The sequence below is a fragment of the Zonotrichia leucophrys genome, chromosome 4A (assembly GCF_028769735.1).
Source record: "Zonotrichia leucophrys gambelii isolate GWCS_2022_RI chromosome 4A, RI_Zleu_2.0, whole genome shotgun sequence".
NCBI classification, from domain to species: Eukaryota; Metazoa; Chordata; class Aves; order Passeriformes; family Passerellidae; genus Zonotrichia; species Zonotrichia leucophrys.
In genome coordinates, this window is record NC_088174.1 from 10,580,206 (window position 1) to 10,606,684 (window position 26,479).

The 26,479-nt window shown below is 40.7% G+C and overlaps 1 long non-coding RNA gene across 1 annotated transcript in view; it reads right to left on the reverse strand.

The window, feature by feature from the left end:
* Positions 1-26,479, reverse strand: part of LOC135447736 (uncharacterized) — a 340,899-nt gene that overhangs the window by 240,897 nt on the left and 73,523 nt on the right. The window lies entirely within an intron of this gene.

The window sequence follows — 26,479 nt, forward strand, 5'->3', positions numbered from 1 at the left end:
TGTGTATTATCTCTATGGCAAACAACACAGTATGTCCCAAATGGCTGTTCTAAACAAAGAAAAAATACAAACCAATCCTGAAACACAACAAGGTCTGCGATACTAATTCAGCTGGGACTAATATTGCAAACCCTAATAGAGACAGCACTCTGACAAGAATAAAAGCTTTTTTCTAGTAAGGGACAGCCAACAGGTTGTCAAAGATGCATTCCAAAGATAAAAATGTTAATTTAAGTAGTAAGACTACTTTTTCCAGCTACTCCTGTCTATGTCCCAGCCTATTTCACTTCACAGAAGAGACATGTATGATAAAATTATTTATGTAAAAAGGACGAATTCACAGATGCCTGAGGAAAAGACACAGTGCCAAAATCATTTTGCCTTGTCAGAAGTTGCTCCAGCCATTCCCCAGACAGGGCAAATGGCACTGTGTCAGTGAGAAAAAGGCAGAAAAACTTGTGGGCTCAGCAGTGCCAGAACTGTGGATGAGGCACTGAGGGATGAGCCATATGGTGATAAGAAAGTGGCAGCCATTTAGGTGGCCATAGGAGAATTATTTGTTTTGTGGGCAGTGATCAAAGCTAAAACAAAAAAAAGCAGGAAGACTGGGAAAAGCACCTGGTGCTGCCAACTGGAACAGCTGATGCCATAAACCAGGTTGGTGATTATGCTGATAGAATCCTTTATAAATCTGTCCCAGCATATGGTGAACAGGAGAACAAAGATGGCCAAAATACTGGAGTTTCTATTGGCACTCCTGGAGATATCCAAGAGCTGTGGAGTAGGACCAGACATGACTCTAAGACAGGTGAATGTTCCTTCAAGATGAGGGTGATTGAGATCAAAACTGTTGCTCTCGATGGGGTACTGATTACAAGACAGCAAACAAAAAGGAAAAAGACCAATACCAAACTGAAAATCTATATTCATGCTAAGATGTAAGCCTGGGCACCCATGGTATTGCTTTCAGTTCCTCACAGGAAGGCCCCTCTCCATGCACTGGGGTTTGCACACCAATTTGACCCAGCTGAGACACATAAGCCACAATTGCACACAGCAAAAATGACAGAACAGTCCTGGCACCTGCTTTTACCTGAGCTTTAGTACACCTTTCATCTCAGCAGCCCCTGAGCCTTTATTTTAGCATAGCAACTGCTCCTTGCCCTTTCATCCCTCCTGCCTACTTACAGGAATGTGACCCCAGCTGTTAGCCCTCAATCTAGCTTTGTGCACTCCCCAGGTGCTCCTTCCACAAAACCACCCAGACATTATTCATCTGGAGGCTCAGGACAGGTGCTGCAGCAAGAGTGGCTGCAGCTAGCTCAGTGGCAGGGAAAGTGAGCCCCTTGGCATGAACTGGCCAGTCCCAGTGCCAGCTCCTTCTCCATCTAGCAGCAGAAATGCTGCGTGTCACACTGTGAAATACTGATCACATTAACTAAACCAGAACTTCCCAGCACACCAGCTGGGACCTACCAGCACTTGGATGCACTGAACTGAACACACTCCTTGGAAAATCTCACCTGAATGAAAGTTGCTTTATTGGCTTCTACTTGTAATATTTACCTTGTTTATACTGTGCATAACTGCGCTTCCTAAAAGCATCAGGTTTTGTATTCTAGCCTTCCTAGAATAAACAAAAGCCAGTGTATCCAATGGGAACAAAAAATGTACTGTAAATTTGACTTAAATAGGCCTGAACTTTCTGCTTAGAGTGGATCATCAGTATGCACAGCAGATAATACTGCAGGACACAGAAACACACTCCCAAAGCTGTGTCAAATCCATCACTAGCTCTGCTAATTGATAAAAGAATGTTTGAGGCTGGAAGCCAGTTCAGGTTCATGTCACAAACCCCTCCCAGACGGCACTGAAACATGATACTGGTGCTAGAGGAGCCACAGCAGGGTTCTCCTCAAAGACCTGTTGCCATCTGTTGCCAAACCACATCAGAAGGGGATGACAAGAGTCTTTAGTTCATCACCCCCTCCTGTGCTAAGTGGGGAGACAGAAAGCAGCAGAAACATTCACATACTGTCAAAAATTGCCAGAACAGATTAATTGAAGCTGGCAGAATGGGATGTGCTGGTACAGACTGACTGGAGTGAAATTACTCCATATTTGGCCAACTCAAATATATGCAATTTTCATAGAATGTTTTTGTAAGAATTTTCATTGAGTTTTAATTATCCCAAACAGATGAGATGGGTGAGGAAACAGGCAGAGAGGTAAAGCTACACACAAACACCATTGTTGTGACATGTACAAACCCTAAAGCAGAACCCAGGGCATGAGTTCATGCCCTTTTCTCCAGACTGGGATATAAGAGAGTCTTCCTCAATTGAGCTCAGCACTCTAACATATTTCACAAGGAAACACAAATCCATTAAGGACTATCATTGGAGAGGAGAATGTGGAATTAAATAGTGACATTCTCATTATATTTTCTTCCACATCACTTGATTTTTTTTGTCATTTTTTCAGGTCTTAATAGAGCATAAAAGTTACAACTTGCCTCTAGTTTGAATTTTTTTTCTACTCTATTATAAATATTTATCAGGCAAAAAATACAAAGTAGTGAGAATGAAGAGAGGTAGTATTAAAGTATAGGATAAATCATGATGTCAAAAAGCTTGCAAAAATAATCAAGTAGTCAATTAATCCAGATGTCTGTCCTTTCTGACAACAGCGTTGCTTGACAGGCTTACATTTATAACAGGCATGAATTAAAGTGAGAAACACAAAAGCAACTTCTGTAAGGATTTATAACTTCAGATTACGGCTGCCCAAAAGCAGACACACTCACTGGAGTTTCAGTCACATGACACTGAAAACTCACTACCAGAGCCATCACCGCACCAAAAGGTGCCTGTTAGATTGAAAACAAAAGCCAAAATGTAAAAACTTTATCCTATCTCATTAAATGGCAATTAATTATAGAAATGCACCAATAAGTGTTGTCATCTTATCACAGGGGTTCCATACTGTTATGTCCTTACTGCAAAAGCTTCCTACCTTATTGGTGTTTCTCATGGCCATCTCCTCAAAGCGCTGACTCTTTCTTCTTCACAAAGCAGCCACTGACTCCAGTTCCCTTCTCACCCAGCCACCCCACTCTTTTATAGCATCATCTTCTCATTGCTTACACCTGTGGCCTGTTAAAGTCAGGCCTGTTCCTAATCTTTGATAATTGGCCCAGCTGCAACTCCTTAGGGGTGAGATTACTTTCTACATGATCTTTATTTTCTTATGTTCTATCCCCCTACAAGTAAGTATTTCAGAATGACATTCACAAACAATAAAGCACATAAGACAAGGCAGATTTTTCTCCCAAGTGTACTAATGTAACACAGAGATGAGTTTTAGAAAGGATCTAAGGGGCAACAGCAAATCACTCCCAGAATAATGGGTTTGTGCTATTTCTTACAGCTTCACTTTACATGGTTACTCTTCACACATTGTCACTCCACACAGGACAGAGTGCCCAGGCACTGATAACATCACACATTTACAGCCATAAAGCAAAAGGTCACCAACCAAATAGCTTCTGCCATTGCTAAAATGACCACCACCATCTCTGTCCCAGTGCTGAGGCAGACTGGACATGCTGCTGGACACTGCCCTCCCCTAAAAGCACAAAATCCAGCAGAGAGTTAAACAACAAGTAAGGAGGGTCAGTCTGGGTGAGCTGTGCTGGGAAGCCCATCCCGCCAATCTCTGGTGTCTTTTTCCACATCCAGCTATTTTGAAGCAGCCCACTTCACACATCCCAGTCCAAGGCCACCTCCCCAGAGCCAGCTGCCCACCCCAGCCCCAGCAGTCCCCATGGGGGAGAAGAGGTGTACCAGCCACATCAGAAATGAGGCCAGCTAGGAAATGAAAGTGAGAAGGCAGTAGATTGCAGAGGGAGCAAAGATTCTGCATCAAAACCAGCCCAGGAGCAGTAACAAACAAGGCAGGAAAATCAGCAGCTTTAGCCATAAGAGTTTTCTTGCCAGCATCTGTGCTCTGGAAGCCACTCAACATTGCATGTCTGAGGGGCACTGAGCATTGTCCCCTGTTCATTTATCCCAGGTGAATCAAACTTACTGAATATAGGGGAAATTCCCTCAGCTGAGAGAGTCCTTGGCACAATGGAACAGAGATGCAGAGCACTTGGGCCATGCTGCTGTGGCATCCCCTGCTGCTGTAGGTGAACCTGCAGCAGTGCATTTCTGGGCTTTGCAGAGTGCCTGCCTGCTGAAGGCTTTGTAATCAGTTTGTAGTGAATGGCTCTTGTTAAACAATGAGATATTTTCCTTTGTATTTGCAGCACAACTGAAACAAAGGAATGCAGAAACAATACAACACCACCAAAGTGAGCAAAGAAGCAGATGTGTCTCAGCAGCACACAAGCTTCCTGGCCATTTATTGTTTTAATTTACATGATGCTTTCAGCTATAGCTGAAAGCATGGAGAACTTGAATGTGGCGTTGCTTTGCAAATTAACCAAGACCCATTTTCCTTTGTGTGATTTCTCTGGAATCACTCCCTCACTTGCCACATCTCTAAAGACTGCCTTTGCTGAGCAAGCAGTATGAAACTTTTACTTGAGCATTCATACAGGATTGAACCACTTCTTGGTCCTTCTTGTCACAAACACCATTTGCTAACACACTGTTATGACAATGACAGGAGGATTATCTGCTGAGGCTGAGATCTCTCCATACATTGCCTTCCACCCAGCTTTATCCAGTGCCTTAAAGCATTTCAGAATAGTAGGCTCATCACAGTCATCTTTCTGCAATAACCCTGGACCACCTCAGACCTCTGGGGCTCAGACTGCACAGAGCAACACCTGGCCTCTGAGAAACAGCAGGATCTGACACTCAGCAGACACTAAACAGATGCACATGTACCGTGCCATGAGGTGCTGCTTCTCATGAATTACTTCCCAGACACTTGGCTGATCTGTTTTCTCTGCAGCTATGCCACCTTTCTTATAGCCCCAATTCCACAAGAGGGTAAAGCATGTCAGGACAGACAGGTCTTGAAGTCACATACAAGCTCATGAAGCTCTGGCTGATGGTTTAGTCTCATCAACTCTACCTTTGTTGTTGAGAGTGGTATGACAAGCTGGAAGCAACAGAGAGGGCTACTGTTTGAACAATTTAGCAATTAAGAAACAAGACATTCTGAAATGTGCTCTGTCTATAGATGTTTTCCACAGATTGTTGTTGCTGTCTTGTCTTGGAAGAAATGTGTCACAAAATGAGAATTATTTCCTTTTTCACTGTGGCATAGCCATGATTTGATATTTGTATCAGCAAGCAATGCAAATACTTCATAAAAGCCTTTAATAGTGTAATTCAGCTAACAGTGGCAACAGTAATCAGCAGCTTGCTTCAGACACTGAGCAATCTGACAGCTTTGATTGCATCTCAATATTTTGCTAAAAGCAGGGGTTGGTGTGAAGGGGTGGATTCAAAGAGCAGCATGATTGAACAGGTGTGTACAGGGGAAGATCACGATCTCTATGAAGTATTCATACTGTGCAAGAGAAAACAAATGTGAAAGACAGGGAAGAAAAATTAGCTTCTTCAAATGTTGTCCATATAAAATGAATATCAATTGTACCCGCTTCAATGAATAAGTTCTGCCAGTAAGTAGATTTATGTATGTATGCTTTGAGATAGTACTGAATAATCTTCTCATTAACAAAAATAGCTCAAACATGACAGACTTAACTTCTGTTTTAGGTGCTACTAACGATACTCTTTGCATGTTTAAAAAATCATATAAACACAGATACTGGCTCTAACAGAGGAGGATATTTTAAAAAATTAAGTTAACAAAGTCAAGAGTAGCATTATTTATTCATTCATACACTTAAAGGTGAACTGAACAGTAAGTTGTTTTTCACTTAGTTATACCTCCTCAGGATTTAGCAAGTCATAACCCTAAAATATTTTTGCAAAACATCTCCTGTGTTTTCCTAACCTAAAGCTTGATCAGTTCTGTAACACCCCTTAACTGTAATTATACTTCCTCTGGAATTGCACCCTAAATAGAAATTGAACTATTCATGCTGCAAATTGAAACTCTTCAATGCGAAGCCATACAAATAACTTGCATTAGCATTAACCTCCTCCCAAAATTTGATAAGATCACTCCTGCTTCTCAGAAAGATCATACTAATTGCTGTTATTTTTATTAGGTCCAGGCAAACACATTCAAACCAACAAGTAAATGCTTGAATGACCCAGAAAAACTTCCCTTTAACCTTTACAGTAAGTGGAGAACCTCATGAAGACCCAGAAGCCACAGGCATAGGTGCTGTCTGTACTTGGGGGCCAACAGTGAGAGCAGGCATTTCACACATGACAATCAAGGGTTTGCACTCACAGAACAAAACAAAACCACTTTGGGGACTGTACAGAAAATGAGGAAGAAACACACAAGAACAGTGCCCCAGGTTTTCTTTGGCCAAGGTGCAAACCCACAGACCAGTGATGCTAAGTTGCAGTCCTGGTGCCTGGCTCCAGCCCTGAAATGGGCTCGTCCCTCACACGGGGCTGCTGCCCAGGAAGGGCTCCAGCACCACCTGCCCCAGCCTCTCTGACAGCTTAGCATTTATTAAAGGGCACAGTTAATTGCTGTTTGATCTCCACCATTTGTCCCTTATCTTCTGTCTCCTGTACCTTTCCTTCCACTTTTCTGCTAGCCTGTGCCACTGTAACTCATTAAAGAACCCCTTGGGTTGGGCTCAGATCTTCCTCATCATCATAGCTACAATGGACACCTCTGGTAGTAATAATAGGAAGAACACTAGATTCCCCTTTTCCCCTAGAAAATATAACTCATTTATGTTAATTAATTATTATTTTTCCTAAATACTGGTATCAACAGCAGATTTGACTGGTCAGATGCTCAACTTACTGCCATGGGCGTTCAGGCAGCAGGACATGCAGAAGCAGGACATGGTGTTTCTGCATTTCCATGCCCATTGAAATTTCCACAGAGAAGACACATTCTCCATCCCACTGCTCATCTAAGCCAGAATAAGGAGAATTCTCAATTCTTTGCTTGTTATGCTTAACATTATTGCTGATTATCTACTAAAGAAATAATCACTCAATAAAATGAAATCCTCTGACTTAAGTAGTGTCAGATTCTAGTGCTCTGCTGCAAAAAGGACAACTCCTTTGCAGACAGAAAAACCAGCATGTATTTTTAGAAGAACCAATTCTGCAAAGTAAAGAATGAGGCTGCAGGAATAAGCACAGAGTTTTCACCTCTAACTTTCACAATTTCATTACGGAAAACTTTGGGATATTTACTTGGTGTAAATGTGTTGTTTCTGTGAACCAGCAGAGCTAGAATTAAATTATTTCAACAGAAAAATTGTATTAACATTTGTTCTTGAAATGCAGCACTATGATAACACACTTTACACTGGGAATGTTTCTACAAACATTTTTTTAAAAATAACAGTGCCAGTTCTCCTCCTCCTGAACAGCTATTAATATCTCAGGTAATTCATTACTTAGAAAGTCCAACTAATTAATTGTTGCAGGCCTCGTTACACTGTTATATTTTTTAAAGGGACATGGTCATGATAAAATTCCCTAACCAAATTCACATTTGTTCACCCCTAGAAAATGGCAGCTGTACTGGCTGAAGAAAGGCAATTCATTTTGTCCTGCTTTGTGAGGGTGCTTTTGTTGTTTGAAGCAATAAACAGGGCCTGAAAAGTGATCTGAGCATGTTGTTTAATCCCTCCTGCCTGTTTCCCTAGCAGTCTATGCTAATCATGCCCAGCCCCATCTGAAATCTCAAACACACAGCTACCTGCCTGCCTTAATTATATTTATTAGCTGAAACAGCCATCTGCAAAAAGATGGATCTTAACAGTTCTGCACATAAGCCTAGGACAGAGAAGTGTGCAGTACTCATACAGACATTTTCAGGTGAGATTTGTGCTCTTTAATTAAGCAAAACACAGAGAAGAACAAGAACAAAAGACTGTAGCAAGTGTCTGTGGAACCAGCTCACACTACCTTTCCTGCCAGTTGTACAGCTGAATTTTAATAGCTCATCCTGCTATTCTCTCTGCTCCAGTTTCAAAACCACATTACAGGCAAGTACAGTGTAAGGTTAGCATCTTCAAGTGTCCTTTGCAACTTGTTTTTCAAGAAACAGCATCTGTGAATGTGATTATTATCTGAATCCTTGTGTTGCTCTACATCAGCTGTGAGACTGTTGATGCTGACTGGGAATAACAGAACATTTCCCTGCAGATTTGTGAGCCCCAACTCCACAGGTTGCCAATGGACACTTCACACCCAGACTCCTTTGTGAGCTATTTCATACAAAGGCATGAAAGCAGCAAGAGGATACAAAAGTAATCTCCATAAACTTCTATGCAGCAACACTGGGAAACTGCTTGTTGAAGTGCACACTACTAACACCATTTGGAAAGAGAAAAATATCTGAAACATCCTTAACTGAAGTATTTACCTGCTCAGAAATGGGAGGTATGAAAAGAGTAATTTCCATTTATAGTGTTACATGACTTAAGATATGAATGCAAGCCATGGGGAGAGAACATCTCTTATACAAAAGGAACTTAAAGGGATCTCTTTCACATCTTCGGTAATCCAACTGAGAAAAAAAGAACATTTATATCACTGTTTAGACCACTTTTTTCCTTGCTGTGGCAACAACCCTACATATGTGAGTTCACAAAACAATAGAAAACGCCCAGATAACTTAGAGTTCTATGAGTGATGCTAAAAACCAGCATTGGGAGGAAGATGAGGATCTTTGCAGAAGCTGACTAGAATAAAATCACCCCACAGTGAGTAGCAGCTGAGATGAGGGACAGATTGTTCCCATCTAATTATTAAGGACAGCTCCTCATCTAAAAGAAGGGGACAAGGGCAGGTTGCTCCAAGGGCTGGAGAGCAGTCCCGGCCTCCTGGCTCCCTCCAGCACTAGAGGGAACCTAAGTCAGTGACCCAGTTTTTCAGACCTCTCCCCTCACTCTTCCCTGCCCCACTTCTGCTCCCAACCCTCAGGCTAAGGCAGGAAAATACAATTTCCCTGTTCTGCTGAGAAGCCTTGTACCAGTCTCAGAAACCCCACAGAGTTTTTGCACCTTCAGTTGCAACTTCTGGGCACCTTCAGTAAACTTCTATTAACTTGGTTTGCCGGTGTGTGAGCAAAACGCCCAAGCAAAGACAGCCAAGGCTCCAGGACAGTGTAACCCAGCAGGTGGCTGGGCTAGGGATGGCCTGCACTGGCCTTTTGGGCTGCTGAACACACACCTGGGAAAACCAAGTCCTTAGCAAGAAAACTCTGTCCCAGCTACTTCCTCAGCATGAAATAAACACTCAGCACACAAACAACTGGTTCTGAGACCCAGAGTGTGCCCAGACTCCCCTGCCTGACCTGTGTCTGGTCCTCATCTGTCCCCTGAGGACATGAGACAGAAATCAGCCACAGAGGCTACAGAGCAGAGATCACTGGGGACAAAACTGGCCACCTCAATTCACCCAGCAGCTTCTTTCATGGAAAACTGTGTTTCAGTACCAGAACAGATTTCTGCAATATAATCCAAACACACATTTCAGCCAAAGTAACGATGTCTCAAGAACAAAAAAAATTATTCTCATTGAAAAGAAAAGTAGCGATTTATAACTGGGCCATAGCAGTTACTGGCCTCTTTTAATGCTGTATTATATCATCTTATTTTTTCTTTTTTTATTAAAGGAAATATTTTTTGTTGCTTGTGTGTTTATAAGAGGATAAACAGGAATGGATTATTCAACATTTACAGAGAATCTCTGTGTTGATAACTTAGTATTGTGAAGCAGCAACTAAAAAGTTGCAACTAGATTAATTCAGTCTTTTTTCTTTCCCAGGTGTCAAAAAGACAATATTAAGCCTTTTTTCTTCTCTTGGTTAATTATCATTGCCATCAACCCACTGGATGGGGGTTTAGTACAGATTTTACTGAATGTGCCATTAGGCTATTAAATACATATACTCTATGACAAGTAATAATTTAAATTCACTTGAAGGCTTTTTTGTTTTTCACATAAGTTAATTCAGTTGTGACAACAAATATGTAAAAATGTTGCCAATGAACATTAACTACATGTCTCTGCTATCTTGTATTTTACCAGGTTGTCAAGGAACAGATTTACAACAGAATGCAAAAAATGAACACTTCTGATGTCCAAACATGTTTAGATGGTACTTTAGCTGACACAAATAAGAAATGGTTCATAATTTGCATTTATAAGGCTCAGTTGGAGCAATGAAGACTTTATATGAATTTATATGCATCAAAAGCCTATTTTAGTATTTTGTGTGAGAAGCACTGTTTCATTACTGACAATTCCCTGGTTTTAATGGGTACTGTACTCTATAAAAATGCATGTTCTGAATTTAATGGGAGAATGCACTACAGGATATGAATGTATCAACAGGAATACATCATTATAAATTATTCTTAAGTCAAACAGCGCAACATTTTGGCTTTAGCCAGCAGCAGCCAACAGGACAAGGATCCCCAGCACACACCTCAGTCAGCACCATGGCCAGCACCTGATCACCAGGGCTCTGCAGACGAGGCAGCTCATTGCCATGGATGGTCTGCAGTTTTATCACAATCCTACTCTTTGGAATAATCTGTGTTAATTAGGAAATTAACACATTGCCAGTCCTTAAACTACTATGATGACACATGAAAACATAAAGACAACCGATGACTTCAGTTGAGTTTGTAGCAAATCAAAGTCAGTCAATGAAATCTTAAAGTTCTGACCAAGTCACAGGTAAGAATGTACTTTTAAAAAGGATTCCACTTTTTTGTAGATCACAAAATTATGATGAGAATATGTGCTAAAAAAAAGAAAATAAACAAAAAAAATCCTAGAGTACTCAATTATATACTACTGCCACATAAATTGCTTTTAAGGCAAGAATTAGGTATTAGTATTTATTTTCATGAAATATCTAGAACTGTTTGAAATATCTAATGAAAGGAAATAGAAAATCAGCTTTTCTTCAGATTTTTAAGTGCGCAAACAAGTTTATCTTTTGAGGCAAAAATTAACGTATAGCAGGAATCACCAGCAGTTTGTTATTACAGGGATCTACTGAAAGTAACAGAGTTACATATGGGTTTTGTTCTGAAAATTGAGAGACATATTGTACTTAAACAAGATGCTTACCTTGGGTAACATGAATTTACAATACAGAGCAGAGAGATGATTTAAAAGTTCTCCTCAGTGACTTCATAAGCAGATATTCTACTACAACACTGGTCCAGCACTTCCTTTGGCAGGCCAACAAAAAAAAAAAACTGCAAAGTAAGCCTGAGTACTGAATGCTGAACATGCAAGAGAGGTACTGGGAACTACACTGCAGAAATACAGCAGTCCAACAGTGCTTAGAGAGGCAATTTATAAACAACCTTTATTGCTCTCCACTGCTTCATTCTACACTATAAATCACTGCAGTACATCCTAACATCTGTGACCAACGTTCCTCAGAGAGCTCAGACAAGCATAACAAGGACAGATCTACCTATACCAGTGAGAAACAGCTACAGGTGCAGGTTGAGGTGTCCAAAAACAACTGATATATTACTTAAATCTCACTTCCTACCTTTAAAAAGTCTTAGAGAATTGCATCACTGTGAACTATTTTCTGAGTCAATTCTTTCCCAGATATTTTCTCAGTGTAAGGAAATGAGCTCAAGACAGCAGGTGGGTAGAAGAGAACAGTTTGGGGCAATATGACCCATAATGTGCTCTGCAAGAACAGAAATCAAAGTGTTTCACATAACACATCACAGCAGTCCCTCTGAAGGTCTGATCTTTCCATGTGCTAAAAAATTCCACTTCCCAAAACCTACAAGACAGAGAACACTGTAATTCTACAAGGAGCCCTCGGCATTTGAGGAGCTACAGGAAGGGGGAAAACAATCCAGCTCTCCTAAACTTGGCCTTCAAAGAAACAAAGTGGGAATAAAAAGGCCATCCCTTATGGAAAACCTTAACACAGTAAGGCAATAAATTCAAGCATCTGGTGTAGGATGTGTCAAATGAGTGAGAAAAATCTCCAGTGCAGGGAGCTCTGATCTAGCAGGTGGGCTGGATGAGAGACAGAATAAGCAGGAGCTGACCAGAGAGTTCAAGCTTTACCTTGTCTTTCAGGAGAGCAGACATGGCTATCCCCATGTTAGCTGTGCAGAAAGAGCACATTGCTTCTAGAAGCAACTAGGTCTGGCACAGAAGAAATTGCAAGAGGAAAGAATCAAGTCACAAATCTCCAAGTGTGCAGCTTCAGTGAGAGGTTCCTGCTCATGGTAACTGTTCTCCCTTATCCTAACTGAACTGGGTTATTTGAAAAATGCTGCTTTTAATTTCTTTTCCCAAAAGAAAATAACTCCATTTGCTCTAAACATTACAACAAAACATTAACAAAACTTTAGCAATCACTAGAGAAAAGCATCCTCCAAAATTAGCTCTGTATAAACCAAAAGTAACTCTTGTTATGCACGAAGGAAGCCTAGATCTGGAAAAAACAAATCTGTGCTCCCTAAGCATTTAAGGTTACTCCCTTTCTCTTAAGGAACTGAAACATTTTTTCTCTAGGTTTTTCCTCAAAGCCCCCATCCCTGCAAAGGAATGCCCATGGTAACTGCTTAGGCACAGCTCTGCAGTAAAACCTCACTGCCACCTTCCAGATTTTCATCACTTTTGAGCTCTGCAGCAAAGCTGCGGCACACGCAGGAGCCTCTCATGGTTATGGGTCCCTCTGGAAATGGCCATGCCAGGGAAATGAAAGGAAAACAGACCAGGATTTATTACACAAACCCATTATCTGCTTCCTTCACTGACCTCCCCTTCAGTATGTGCTATTTTCCAGCCTCTGCAGGATCCAAAGCCCAAACATTGCAGGACCAGCCTCTCCTGCAAACAAAGGGAGACCAGATGGAGCAAACTCCCACAACCCAAATGTGGTTTATAGACAGAACTCTAGTGTTCCTGGCTCTGTGATGCATCACCTGAATGACCCAACTGCCAGGACTGAGAAGGTCAGTTCTGACCCCACCAGTGCCTGTGACCTGTAGCCCTCAGCTTCCCTCTGGCCCCCATGCCCCAGCACTGAGTTCCTGCCTTGGCAAGGGCAGGGAGGTGGGGGAAATTGAAGGTGAAAAGGGACATGGAGGCAGAGAGGGGATGAGGAAGGTATCATGAAGAAAGCAAAGTGAAATTACTTAGGCCAGAAATTCAACTTGCTAAGTGTTGACTTCAACTTGTCTCAAATCATGGTCCTTAAAAAAAATGCTTAAACTGAGTTGATCTTTCCTGGTTGCATTCTCAGAACCTTTTTTTCAAACATAACCCAGTTTTTTCCACCTAGTAACCATCAAGGCACTTAATAATTAAACATTGCTTTTGCACTCTCTCTGACCCAACTTTTTAAGCCACCAAGAATATATGCTATGTACACAGCACAGCATTTATGCAGCTTGACAGATGGACTTACAGCAGTTCTTCCATCTCATTAGCAGAAAATCTGGGACTGTATCAGGAAACTTTGAATGAAAACTGAAACTCAGTTCTTCTAGAGCCTTCTCTGTCTCCTCCTGCTGTGAGGCCAAAACCACACGTTGTGACAAAAAGCCCAGAACAAGAAAGGGACATGAGGGAAGATGAAAAGGAACCAGGCTCCTTTATGCAGTATGCAGAGCTAGAGTGGTGGATTTTCCTCCACCTTCACTCAAGGCCAGATCTGACAATCACAAACTTTTCAGGCCTGCTTGTCCTTCTCAATGACAGCCATCTCAAGGAAGATGTCCCAAACTCTTCCTGGATATTGATATTTTAAGCTAGAAAACAGAAACTCTGCCACATCACCTTGCTGGTAGAACAGTCTGTGTAAAGTCTTCATTAATCTTCCTGCTTAAAGATTTTATACCTGGATTTGATACCAACTCCCACAAACACTGAATAGGTGCCTTGTATTTCTCAGAGCTGGTTCAAACTCAAAGACTGAAATTCAGCTTTCAATTATTCTATGTGCAAAAGCACACACACACTTTTGGGCTCCACAGCTCTCTTTGGCTGGAGGCTTAGGGGAAAATAAGACGGAAAGAACTCCCAGCATTTTGCCCAGTGTGTTCTCTGTGTTTCCTTGCAATATCTGAACTGCTGCACATGTTTTATTGGCAAAGGCAGATGGTCAAACTGGAGACATGAAAAATCTCCCAAATGCAATTACCTGAGTGTCCCTGAGCCACTGGGAAAAACTGAAGTGAAATCTCTGATCAAATCAGGGAAACCTCTAAATTCAACCAACTGTAAACTGCTTACACAGACTTTTGCAAAAAGAGACCAGTAAAAGCTTCCCAGCATCATTCAAAGTCACAGTGATACCCTCAGGCCTCTTTCATCCTTCAACTATTCTTTAATATGCTGAGAAGTTATTCAGTTGTTCTATTTTCTTCTTGCCCTCATTAGGCTGCAAGAGGAGACTGAATTTGTTTCTTCTCAGTTTGCACAGAATTTGAGCAGAGGGGGGTTTGGGGGTGGGAAGGTAATCAGAGGACCAGATGTATTTCACCTCTTACCTCCCTAACAGATGGGCAGCTATTCTTCTACTCACAAATCTCTGTCTCAAAATGCAAATATGAGCCAAAGTGTTAGGGAAAATGGGCTTGAGGTGTTGAGAGGGTTTTTTCCATATGTTTTTGGTGAACTCAGGTAGAGGGAGAATAAATTTCTGTCCCCATGCATTCAACTACAGCATTGAATACAAATGCCCTGAAATAATTTCAAAAGTAGATGCTAAAAAAAAAAAAAATCTTTTCTTACCCTGCACCAGCACAGGATTCTCCCTGCCTGTCACAGAGATGTGAATCTCTCTGGGATGGACACCCTTCTTTCAGGAGAGCCCACCACAGGCTGACAGCTCCATCCTGCCAGTTACTTACAAGTTAGAGCTTTTATCCATCTTTCTTCCCATTTCCTAGTCCTCAATGAGTAGTCAGGAAGAAATAATCAGGACTAGCCTTTTTAGGAGAAGACAGATATCACAGAGGAAGAGTTTCCTGGCTGCCATAGTTGGAAAACAAGAGAAATTATAAACTCAAAGTCCTTAGGCTGCAGAAATGGTCCTACCCACAAATTCAGCTCTCCATCTGCCAAACTGGCCACAGGTCCAGCCAAATGGGCAAAGATATTTATTTACCACATTAAGCCTTAATCATGCCTGTCTCTTCCACCTCCATTTTGACTGTACAAAGACACAAGTCAGGATCCTTACATTGGGAAATCATAAAGAACAGCACTTCAATATATATAAAAAAAGTCCTTTTCCATCCACTGTTACAAATTGCATCAGGGCAGGAGCTGTTGTTCACACAGGAGCACAGTTCCTACCAACAGTGCTGCTATTAGGCTGAAGGGAACAAATATCACTCTTCTTTCAAAAAGATACAGGCCAAGGTCAAAGCTTATGTCATCACAAACGCAAAACATGAGAAACCTACACATTGCTTTCAGCAGGAGTACATTTTGCTGACATGCAGTTTTCTATTCATTTAGGACATTTCCATCTAAAATTAAAAGCCAGAGGGTACAGTCTGTGCTGACCTTCTTCTAACAATTAAATAGAACACAAAATCTTCAGGCTTCAAGGGAAAAATTGATGCCAATTTAGTCTTAGATAACACAGCATCAATGAGCCCAATCAATAGTGCACACAAGATAGTCAGCAATTTAGGCATCTTGTTCCATTTCTTTTTTGGGGGTATGCATACTAGCAAAGGAAAAAATTGCTATAAGGATTAAAGCATAGTAGACAAAAGCTGATAATTGACTACAATTGCAGCTCAGTATTACATTTCTAAAAAGATACTACCAGAGCAATTCACAGCATTCTCTGAGACTCATTTCCTCCACCAAGATCTTGAAAAAGTATTCTTCTCTTTTGGTTAGCTATTAATTGTACTAGGAACTTATTTATACTAAAGAATAGCCAATCCAGCACAAAAGGAGTTTATTGAATATTTTCATCTGAATAAAAAAACATGGTTCTGTCTGGGAGCAGAGCTATGCTGGCTGCATTACATTATTCTCAAAGTCAAATTCAACACATCAGTTTTCCAAGACTGTAAAAAATAAAGGGACAGAAATTGAAAGTACATTTAAGATGCTATAAAGCATGATTTATAAGGCAAATGCACATGATTACCCTGTATTAGAGGCATTTTATTTTATTATGTTTCATTTTCAGTAGATTTAGATTTTATTTTTCCTCTCCAGAAGGGGAAGTTCTGATTCATCACTATTTATGAGACTATTCTGACTGTGCTTTATGGCTGCCTGACCCAGCTGTGTCTAGATGAAGGGTCAGCTGAGTTCTAGAATTCAGCTCTTTTGCTCTTTTATGCAGAGGGTCCCCAGTGTCAAGAAAATTCAGTGTCAGACGACAGTGGAGGCATCTGAAACACCTTTCCCCTTACACCTAAATGACTTTTTTTGGAAGAGCTTTAGATGATCAAATTTTCAAACCTTGGTTTGTGTTTTCTGAAAGCACTGGCCCACACTGAATTTCTTTTAAACAAATTGAAAGTTATCATATCAGGCCTTGAGCTACACTTTATTCTAAAATAAAACTTTCAAGCCAAGGCCTTTCAGTGCCAGGCACATGTGACAAAGCCTTGACAAAGGACTGTAATAGCTATAACAAATAACTCAAAAGGAGCTGTTTAACAGGGAAGATGCAGCAGCAATCCTATTTCACACAGCCACAGATGAGATCTAAAGCAGAACACAGACAGTCCAATGCAGGTATTCCAGTGTTAACCATTTAGACTCTCAGTTTGAGGTCTGAGAGTTTAGCCTCTATGCAGGTGCTAACCCCACACAGTCCTATAAGTCTAGAGGACTTCATACACTGGATCCAAAGAAACTTTCCTGAGAACAGGCACCTACTGTTTTTGCAAGTCAAGTGTCACAAAATGTGTCTACCAGTACAGAATATATATTATCAAAGAGAGATAATAGCAAATCCTTTAACCTGCCAATGACGTGTATGCTCATGTTCTAGCTCCACACCTCAGGGTGCTCTGGTGCCCTCTGAGATAGGACATCATTTAACTGGGCACACACAGACCATTATTACCACAGGTTCCTGTTCCTGACAGCCCAGATAGGACAAGAAGTGTTTTGAGATCAAAACAGCTACCTCATTTCCCCAGGACATGAGAGGCTTCGCCTCTGAGGTGCTGCTTTGGTGGACTTAGGTGAGCAACAGCAAAGCGCAATTCCCAAGAAACAAGATGTTGGCAAAACATGATGAACACAAATTGGTGTCCATCTTGCCTGTTGTGCACCTGCAACGTTTAATAAGAATTCTGCTTGCATTATGCACCTTACATACCTGCAAGAATAGTTCATTTTTCAAACAGTTATTGTCAAGGAAGTAAATTCGGGAAAGTTACTAATTAAGAGACGTTAATTTTGTCTTTTAGTTCTTTCTAGAAAAGTTAGGGCACAAAAAAAAGCAAGCTCTCACTGAATTACAGAGTGTTACTTAACATGGAGTAACAAGTCCATGTTACTCAACATGGAGAAGCACAAGTTTATGACCTCCCTTAAAAAAAAAAAAAACAAGAGATATCTCCCACAGGAGAGCTATTTCTGACTACCTACTTGAGAAACAACTGAGAACTGGACCAGTAAGATCAGACTCCTTCCACATGTTTCAAGTACAAATTGATTGGAAATGTCAAAGAATCAAAATCTCATTAACAGGAATTTGTCCTGCATTGATCTGACCCTCCTTCCAGTCAGCAGAAGTGTTGGGTTGTGTTTCCGCAGTGGAGAAAGACCATAAATGGATGGTTAAGCAAAAGAGAAAAAATATATTAAGCAGGAATACAGACATGTTTTTAGCCTCAGACAAAGCAACAGATCTATGATTATTTCATTATTGAAAGTTTAATTATCCAAGCAGCTTGTGGCATTGTTTGGAGGCTTTTTTAAGCTAGGAAGATGATTTATTAATCCTGTTACATGGCTCCCATCACAAACTGAAGAGCTATTGAGCCTGAGTCTACTCCAACTCAGACCTGGTAAAAACCTGAGGTGAAGGTGAAAAGAAACAGGCTTTCAACTTACACCAGTCACATACTTGCCTCTAGTGGGAACACTATACATGGCAGCTCACCAATAGGAGAGGAATTTAGGAGGCTTCAAAGCCCAGAGGCAGTCTTTAAACACTCCAAAAAAGCTCATGCAAACCTACAGAGCTCCCAATATCACCTCATGCCAATGGGAAATGTCACTAACTTTTTCTAAAAAGAAAGGTATATTGAATAGCCAAACAAAATTGCAGACTGCAGTTAAAAAGAAAGTTTCTGTTTCCCAAAACAGATTAATTAAATAATTTGCTGGTATGGAAAAGAAGCAAAGCATAGAATTTTTTAGCAGTCAGTTTAGGTACAGCCTGATACTAGATCTGCCCTACTATTGTGCCCTCTTTTGCCTAAGGAAGGAAATCTTTGTTGTTTTCTCCTGATCTCTGCCACAGGTGTCCCCAGCTGGTGGGCTCAAGCTTCTCCAAAGAGCCCCTGTCTTTTCTATTGAAAGGAAGCATCTGCACTGAAATTTGCTCCACTGAAATATTGTCTCTGTTGTGACATCTCTACCTCTCTCTAGGTGCTGCCTTTTTCCTGCTGCAACACCTCCCCACCCCTTCCTTTACAGCACACACACTTCTCAATCTAGACCATCTCTCAAAATCCTACACAGCCACATTTCCTGCTACTAATTTCTTATGCGTTCCTCTGCTCCACCATCTTTTCTTCTAGGGTATTTTCTCCATCTTGTAAAGATGTTTTACATCTTTTACAGCAGACAGTGCATGCCTGATCTGAAGTTGTTCAGTTATTCTACTAGAATACCACCCAGATATCACCCCAAGCTCCCTGACTCTCATGAGCTGCAACTGCTGGAGCAAAAAATCACCATTCACTTTGTTAGATGTGTCCCATTTCTAAAATACTTCCACCAAAATTTTGTTGATTTTTAATGTGCCTTCTGCATCTACTTTGGGATACCATTGCTATAACCTTCCGTTTCCTAATTTTGCTCCTCCTCCCATCCTGAATAATTATTTCCTGCTTGATTCTCATACCTTTTAGATACTTGTCTGGTTATATCAAAGACCCAGCATTGTCACTTAGATAACTGATATGTCAGATTCTTCTTCCCTTCTGGTGTGAACTGTATTCCCAAGTGAGTTAATTTCTGAAATTGTCACATCTAGGAATGAATGCCACAGAAAGACTTTAATTGTGGGTTAAGATAGTGCAATCACTAAAAAACATCTATAGCTACCTCTAGCAGTTAAAAATTATACAAGTCAGAGGTTTATTTTCAGTCTTCAGAACTAACCAGGTGTCTAGTTAACGTCATGCAGCCCAAATTCATGACCCACAGAGAGAGAAATATTTCCACACTCTCTACCTGCTGCTCTCTAGAATTTCTGCTAATGTTTGTTGCCAAGCACCAACTGACTGCTGTTCTTGCTGTTTCCCTGTTTGCCAGTGCCTCTTAAGTCAGGAAGCTTATAAAGCATTTAAATGCATGTTAGTGTGTCAAAAGTTTCACAACAATAAATAAGATACTACACACAGAGCGAGAAGTCAAAGCCCACCCCTCACCCTTACAAACAGCTGTGGAGCCCCACTTTGCGGAAGGTGCTACAATGACACAGCTTGGAGTCTAACCACTTGCTCCATAACTTGATGAATTTGTCACTTGACACTTGCCACCAACACTGATGCAATCACAGGCAAGACCAAGCGACTTGTTGCAAATTAGTTTCCTAGTTATAAACAAAAGATAATAAGACTTCTCTCTTTCACAAGGGTTTAGACAGTGTAACTACCTTGATGATTACAAGGTGCTCAAAAACTATGGCAGTGGACCAGTATAAAACCTAAAAATATTGATACCATAGGGGATATTCATTTTGAAAATGTGACCTTTTGTCAACAATCCTTCTTAAGCTAGAAAGGGCAGATCAGGATTTTTCAATTTACAAGCTTGAAAATTGCAAATTGGAAAGAATTCACTTCTGCCCTCTACTGTGAGATAACCAAGAATGAGTGACAAGAAGACATGTTCCAATTTTATTTTCCTTTGAAAGCCACTTGCAAAAGGTCCTGTTCTCTACAATTCTTACAGTGAATCACTGAAGTAGAAGACAAACTCTCAGTAGTGACATGAAGATGTTGAGTAGACATTCATTTCCATCAAACACATTCTTCAAATATGGCATTTTGTAACAAAGCAATTGTTTAGTGATTTTCCAAGGTAATGAGCCAAAACAGAATAATGAATGTCAATGGCAGATGACAAACCCTTAGAGGTAGTAGGAAACTCGTTGCCATTAACACACGTTATTGCATTTAATGATTCTGATTTGTAAAAGCTCCTGTAAGGAAATTGCATGACCACAAGGAATTAGTTGCATTCTCGACATAGCAAGAAACAATTGGAAACAAGACCTTTGTTTCAGTGTATTTGATGTATGACAGAATTAATGTTGAGAAATTGGTGTTCAGTTCCAGATACTTCTTTGTTTGATTTTCAAACTCACAAGCATTACTGCTTTTCAGGTTATGATTGAATACAGCTGTATCTGACAATGCAGGTTTAAACACTGTGGAAATATCTAATAGTCCTCCCACAAGATTTTGTCTTTTAACAACTAGGAACCTATAGGAAAATGCCTATTTGCTCATAAACAATGGGAAATATTGTCTTGCCATGGATTCTACCCTAATTAGTGTGATCTAAACTTAATCATAGGTCACACTTTAGTGTATAAACTGAGCTTTACTCAAAAGACATACTTTAAAACCATCAAAGCTAAAATTAATGTGTGGAGCTAAAAGGCCCACATGCTCTCCCCACCCTTCCCTACTCCACTGTATCCCACATGATGTCTTCCAAAATCAGCTCCTTTCTCAGTACTCCTACCAAGTGTTCAAGGCACAGCATGTTATGCACTCACAGACACTTTGTTCTACGGTGAAATTCTACCTTTCCTTAGTCTGAATGGAAATAAAATGGAAACATTCTCCATGCTGCCAACTAGGTATGGAAATACCCACAGATGTAGCTACTGCCTGTATTCCTGACACAGTAAGTCATTCTTCATTACAGAGCACTGTGCAGAGGTACCCAAGAGAGCTTTCAAAAGCCACACTAGACTCTAGAAGCCACAGCTCAGCTCAACATAGTGTCAAATCAGGTTTCATAAATACCACTCTGTTCCTTCCTGTACCACTGCTGGCACCATGTGCACATATTCTTTCATGGGGACCAAACCGACCAGCCTTTGTCAACATAGCAAATTTCACTCAGCAAACACAGAGACCATGTGGTGAAAAATACACGAAGTAACTGTAAAATCCAGCTTTGTTCCTGGGGACAAAGAAAAAACCAGCGAAGATGGGACTCCCCAACCATTCTGTGATTCTGTGACTTCATTTCCAAGGTACAGAGATAAGTTTCATACTTGTTCTTGGAAGGTCCAGAACATATCATATAATTTTGCTCAGTTACAGGCATCAGGCAGAGAGTAAAAGTTCACATGCACACTAAGTGGTATATCAGGCTATATTTAATAATTCAAAGTGCTCATGTGTCTAACATGCATGTTTCTGAAAAAAATAGCAGCTGTTTGACTGTAATTAGCTGTAGGACTTTCAATAAATTGAAGATTAAGTGCAAGGGCAGGGAGAACAAATCTTCTGTAGGTCATTAGCAAGATCAAACACAAAACTGTCAGCATTTATGCACTCAAGGTTTCCAGGAGAAAATAACAGACCTTAGCAAATGGCAGCATTATCATTGCTAAGGTCACTTCTTAAAAAGGACATCCTCACACAAACCCAGGGCATTTCCCAGGTAAATGCTACCCAGACCAGGTTAGTGCAGTTGCATTAAAACAGATGTTAACTACTCCTCCACCTCCTTTCCACTCTTCACACCCAGGTTACAGGACAGAATGAGAGGTCTCCCAACCTTTGCTGCAGAAAATTCCCAGGAGAGCACAACTGGTACAAGACAGCAAATTTCAAGTTGCACCCCCAGATGTCCCAAGGCCACACAGACTGGACACAAAGCTCCTGTTTTGCATCCTTCTCTCAGCCATGCTACATGGAACCCAGCAGAAGCTCTCACAAGCCCACAGAGGACACAGAGCCTGAATTCACACGGTGCCAACACTTGGATCCTCAACAAGGGCACAGTCCCAGCGTGCCAAGCAAGGGCAGCAGAGCAGGGCTGTGATGGCCACAGGGATCACCAGGCAGGTCAGCAGGGCAGGCCAAGAAGCCAAGTCAGCCAGACAAGGACCAGCAAGGCACCTGACAGGACACAGGCATACCTACAGCACAGCTCAGACCAGAGCCAAAGGAAAGGCGTTTGAGCTGACAAACACCTCCTGATCCCTTTCATCTGATTCAAATTTTGTGGACTCATTGATCCCCCCATCTCTGCATCCTGCAAATATCTTGGCACACCCACACTCAAAGCATTCTCATTTGAGATTCTTAACCTTTCCAAAGAACAAATACCCTCCTGATACATTCATGTTGCATTCAACTCATTAATCTCCCTACTTGTCAAGGGCACTCAGAATTGAGCAATAGCACCAAAACCATCCATCCTTTTGTCATGAACCACCCCCTGGGATCAGCATAAACACCCACTCACAGCAAGAGGCCAAACCAGTGCTCACAGAAAACAGACTTGTCTGCTCCCAACACACCTACTTCTAACCTTTCTCTCAGACATACAACAGGGAAATTGGCATAAGAGATGCCCTTTGTATATTTCTATGCATTTTGGGGGAAACTGGACTGTTTTCAAATCTCCATTTGAATTCCTTCTTCTCTTTTAAGTCTAGAGAGGGAGTTAATATTTTTTTCATTGGGAACTGTAGCAGCATCTTATTTTTATGGTATCAATCATTGCAATGTCTGTGTGGAACACCTAATGTAACATAATTCAGTCTTGGAAAGTATGAAGACTGTCAATCAGGGAAGTCTCTAAATGTTTTGATAGGAGCCTTGGCGCACAAAAGTAAGAAGAAAACACTAAAGAAGAAGAAGCAAGGAAGAAAATCAAGCATTTTCAAATATTTGCTCTATCTACTTCCTAAAGACCTTGCAAAAGGCCAGGAGAAGAGAAGCAATAAATGACATGCAGGAGCAACCTTGCAAACAAAGATGACTTTCTGCAGATAATTTTAATAGCAGACATGGTACTGGTCTGGGATTCAAGTGGCAGATGTCTTTCCAAAACTATAGATCTCCCTGATATTCTCAATCAAGGCACTTTGTCTTAATTCTTCTTCCCATCCTTGCCTGCTCTTTCCTTTCTAAATGAAAGCTTTCAAAAAAAAAAAAGCCACCAAAAAAATAACCAAACCACAAAATCAAAAAAAGCTTTGACAGCAAAGACTTGTTCGCTCCTCTTCATGTAACTGCATCTTCAACTGAAGTAGCAGTTTCAACATGTTACAAAATCATATTTACTCAAAACATATGATAGTGGAGAAGACTAAAACTGAAGTTATTGTGACCAACAGAAGGTCTGTTCAGTTATAACAGGAATCCCAGTATTCCTCATCTCCCACTGTCCCCATGAAGAGCTCAAGAGAAGGACTGTCTGCCAAAGGCAGGCACCTCTCCTCTTCCTTGACAAAATCAATTTCTCACATCCCATGTGAGGTGTCATCTCTGTAACACTTGTGGAGGCACTCCTGGCAGGAAGATGCTGCGCAGGCAGAGCTGCTGCTAAGGCAAAATTGAGAGCGGAGTCTACACTACTGTCATTGCTGTGGTGACACCTAAGGCACCTCTGCTTGCAGGTACACATCCAGCCTAGGAAAGCAGCCCCAGTGCCATGGAAAATTGTATTACTTCAGTTTAAGACTGTCTTCTACACATTTTTTTGTCAATAAATGGAAAAACCAGACTCTAAAGACAAATAGGGATTTAGGGTTTGTGTGCGTAATTTTTTAAATTCTTTTCTTCTACATCTCAGGTTCAAGAATAGCCTGCAAAATGTTTTTTAAAATTGTTTCAAGACTGATTAAAGCTGACAAGAAACTTCAGGTAGAGGAAATCATCCTAAACTCAGAAGTTAGTCAAAGGCTGTGTACATTGTATTTGAAATCCTGCACAATTTGCAGCCTAAGCTCCTTCCTCCTCTCTCACAGCAACAAAATCACATTTGGGGGAATGCTGTCAAGATCTATCCAGCATAACCAATAACAGCAGGACCCTGAGACAACTCCAGCTTTTGCAGGTGCTTACAAACAGAGAACACACCATAAGCACTGACACCAAGCAGTCATCAGGGCTGGTGTGGTTGGCTGTGCTACTGAAGGCCAAGTTCACTCCAAGAGCAGCTCCTGTACCCAAACCACACCTACAGGGCCATTCTGCTTTCTTGCTCTCTTGGAAATTTGCTGTCTTCCCCACCGCTTTTGACCAAAAGAGGCATTTGAGAATCTCAAATCCAGCCTTGGATGACAGAAGGTGAACCTTGAGGCTTCCTTGTCAAAAGATCTGAACTGCTTCAGTCAGGGGATACATCTCCAGTTGGGTTATTTCTGCTCAGTCAAGACGCAAAACTCTCGTTGCTAAGACTTGTCTGTCTCATTGCTCCTTTCTTTGACAAATAAATGCTTTTAGAATTATCTATTTCTTCAACATATTTAGTGTCTGCATTCAGAAGAATACAAAAAATGAAAAAGGCTCTGCAGATTTCCATGACACTATCACCTCACAATAAAAGTCTGTAGGAAAAGAAAATCTATATATTTTCCATTTCTTACTAGAGTAATAAGTAAAATAAGATGTCTTTAAAGCTAAAATGATACAAAACTAACTCAAAGAAATGTAAAAGAGTTTGTGGTGGTTTTGCCTCTTATTTGACTAACTTGCTTCTAGCAGTTTCTGACCAAAGCCTTTATCAGTTTTCACAAAAGCAAAAATAAAGGTGAAGGATAGGACAGTCTCATCAACTGACATTTGCACTCACACAGAGTTGTATTTAATTCCCAACTTCAGAAATTAATGACAGCATCTATGAAATTCACCTGATCAGGAAAACACAGTTAAGCAGAGTAAAACTAGCATATTCTAAAAGATTTTACAAGTAAATCAATTTCAAGCTGGGATGAATTCAGGATCAAAACAGCAGGTGAAGTGGCAACACAGAGCTGGACACTAGATCAAAGGCTCTCTGCCTCCAGACCCATTTGAGACATATTTGCATTGCTACCAACAAGACAACCATTTACTTGTCATTATTGTCACCAGGTCATGAAAGAAATTATTATCTTAACTGTAACACATATTATTTAGTAGGAGTCCTTGTGTGACTCTCTCACAATAATTCATGTTTAAATTTATGGGAGGCATAAAATTCCTGTGGCAGAGTGCCTGTAAGGGAACTAATGTATCTTGTATGACAGTTATTGACAGCAAAAAGGACTCTTAACTTGCAGTACTTCCTTGTTAATTGGTACCTTTGGTTTCAAAGAAGACACATTAAATGAACGCTTTCCAGTAATAAATCTACTCTATACAAATATATAAAGAAATAATAATATATAAAGCTATTAAATAAATAATAAATCTACTTCATACCTTTAAATTCGAACCTGTTTTGCCCTTAGAGTGTTTTCTCCCAGTCCTCATCTCAACTCATGAGCCCTTTGTTAACTTTTTCCCTCTCCTTTGCTCTACTGAGAGTGAAAAGGTGAGTGAATGGCTTTTGTGGGCATTTGGCCAGTGTCAAATCACAACAAGCACATACAAAAACCTTTGCACGATCAAGGAAACTGTTTATTCTATTTCAGTAAGTGCAACTTAATGTTTCCCATATTTATATAACATTTCCCTTAACATCTTGAAGAAGAATTAAGAGAAAACATGAAAGCAGGCAGAAACCAAATGAAGAACAATGGCTAGAAGCTGCAGATGCAACCTGAGTTTAGCATATGCACTTGGATATCTATAGTCACAACTTCTGTTTCTGCAAAAGCTGAGGAACAGGGTGTTCAGGCATAGGCCTCAAAAATACAGAGAAATTTGGAGCAAGATTTGGGTAAGGTGAATGTGCAACTAGGGAGAAGAGGCCTGGCTCCCTCTAGGAGAGAATGGCAGAAAAAGAGTTTGTCTGGGCAAATGAAATGCAGCAAAGGCTGCAGTCTCAGTCCTGGAAAATGCTGATACCCACCCATCCTAGTATATCCACATGATGATTTTTTGTACCAACATTTTATGCAAAAGTCACTTGGTGTTGATTTGAACCAGGAATTCCACACAGCTAATGAAGCCTCAAAGGCAGTGATAAACCTCAGCATCCTACAAGTG